This window comes from Musa acuminata, unplaced genomic scaffold, assembly GCF_036884655.1.
Source record: "Musa acuminata AAA Group cultivar baxijiao unplaced genomic scaffold, Cavendish_Baxijiao_AAA HiC_scaffold_222, whole genome shotgun sequence".
NCBI lineage: Eukaryota > Viridiplantae > Streptophyta > Magnoliopsida > Zingiberales > Musaceae > Musa > Musa acuminata.
The window spans coordinates 100,001-102,500 of NW_027020492.1; positions in this window are offsets into that span (position 1 = coordinate 100,001).

Consider the following 2,500-nt stretch of genomic DNA (forward strand, 5'->3'; position numbering starts at 1 on the left):
CGGCGAGCGGCGGACAGCGAGCGAAGCGAGAGGCAGCACCGTCCCTGCTATACGAAAGCCCCATCCAGCCCTGTGCCACCCGGGGGGTTCCAGGGTGCTGAGATGGCTGACATTTTGCTCCGCTCACGACGGTCGCCGCGGCACACAAGAACAGCCCAAAAACAGGCCAAAACAGCCCAAAAACGGGCCAAAACTGGCCATTTTTGGCTGCGCGAGCGAGCAGCGAGCGGCGGACAGCGAGCGAAGCGAGAGGCAGCACCGTCCCTGCTATACGAAAGCCCCATCCAGCCCTGTGCCACCCGGGGGGTTCCAGGGTGCTGAGATGGCTGACGTTTTGCTCCGCTCACGACGGTCGCCGCGGCACGCAAGAACAGGCCAAAAACTGGCCAAAACAGCCCAAAAACGGGCCAAAACTGGCCATTTTTTGCTGCGCGAGCGAGCGGAGAGCGGCGAACAGCGAGCGAAGCGCGAGGCAGCACCGTCCCTGCTATACGAAAGCCCCATCCAGCCCTGTGCCACCCGGGGGGTTCCAGGGTGCTGAGATGGCTGACATTTTGCTCCGCTCACGACGGTCACCGCGCCACACAAGAACAGCCCAAAAACAGGCCAAAACAGCCCAAAAACGGGCCAAAACTGGCCATTTTTGGCTGCGCGAGCGAGCGGCGAGCGGCGAACAGCGAGCGAAGCGAGAGGCAGCACCGTCCCTGCTATACGAAAGCCCCATCCAGCCCTGTGCCACCCGGGGGGTTCCAGGGTGCTGAGATGGCTGACGTTTTGCTCCGCTCACGACGGTCACCGCACCACGCAAGAACAGGCCAAAAACTGGCCAAAACAGCCCAAAAACGGGCCAAAACTGGCCATTTTTGGCTGCGCGAGCGAGCGGCGAGCGGCGAACAGCGAGCGAAGCGAGAGGCAGCACCGTCCCTGCTATACGAAAGCCCCATCCAGCCCTGTGCCACCCGGGGGGTTCCAGGGTGCTGAGATGGCTGACGTTTTGCTCCGCTCTCGACGGTCACCGCGCAATGCAAGAACAGGCCAAAAACTGGCCAAAACGGCCCAAAAACGGGCCAAAACTGGCCATTTTTGGCTGCGCGAGCGGCGAGCGGCGGACAGCGAGCGAAGCGAGAGGCAGCACCGTCCCTGCTATACGAAAGCCCCATCCAGCCCTGTGCCACCCGGGGGGTTCCAGGGTGCTGAGATGGCTGACGTTTTGCTCCGCTCTCGACGGTCACCGCGCAATGCAAGAACAGGCCAAAAACTGGCCAAAACGGCCCAAAAACGGGCCAAAACTGGCCATTTTTGGCTGCGCGAGCGAGCGGCGAGCGGCGGACAGCGAGCGAAGCGAGAGGCAGCACCGTCCCTGCTATACGAAAGCCCCATCCAGCCCTGTGCCACCCGGGGGGTTCCAGGGTGCTGAGATGGCTGACGTTTTGCTCCGCTCTCGACGGTCACCGCGCAATGCAAGAACAGGCCAAAAACTGGCCAAAACGGCCCAAAAACGGGCCAAAACTGGCCATTTTTGGCTGCACGAGCGAGCGGCGAGCGGCGGACAGCGAGCGAAGCGAGAGGCAGCACCGTCCCTGCTATACGAAAGCCCCATCCAGCCCTGTGCCACCCGGGGGGTTCCAGGGTGCTGAGATGGCTGACGTTTTGCTCCGCTCTCGACGGTCACCGCGCAATGCAAGAACAGGCCAAAAACTGGCCAAAACGGCCCAAAAACGGGCCAAAACTGGCCATTTTTGGCTGCACGAGCGAGCGGCGAGCGGCGGACAGCGAGCGAAGCGAGAGGCAGCACCGTCCCTGCTATACGAAAGCCCCATCCAGCCCTGTGCCACCCGGGGGGTTCCAGGGTGCTGAGATGGCTGACGTTTTGCTCCGCTCTCGACGGTCACCGCGCAATGCAAGAACAGGCCAAAAACTGGCCAAAACGGCCCAAAAACGGGCCAAAACTGGCCATTTTTGGCTGCACGAGCGAGCGGCGAGCGGCGGACAGCGAGCGAAGCGAGAGGCAGCACCGTCCCTGCTATACGAAAGCCCCATCCAGCCCTGCCACCGGGGGGTTCCAGGGTGCTGAGATGGCTGACGTTTTGCTCCGCTCTCGACGGTCACCGCGCAATGCAAGAACAGGCCAAAAAACTGGCCAAAACGGCCCAAAAACGGGCCAAAACTGGCCATTTTTGGCCTGCACGAGCGAGCGGCGAGCGGCGGACAGCGAGCGAAGCGAGAGGCAGGCACCGTCCCTGCTATACGAAAGCCCCATCCAGCCCTGTGCCACCCGGGGGGTTCCAGGGTGCTGAGATGGCTGACGTTTTGCTCCGCTCTCGACGGTCACCGCGCAATGCAAGAACAGGCCAAAAACTGGCCAAAACGGCCCAAAAACGGGCCAAAACTGGCCATTTTTGGCTGCGCGAGCGAGCGGCGAGCGGCGGACAGCGAGCGAAGCGAGAGGCAGCACCGTCCCTGCTATATACGAAAGCCCCATCCAGCCCTGTGCCACCCG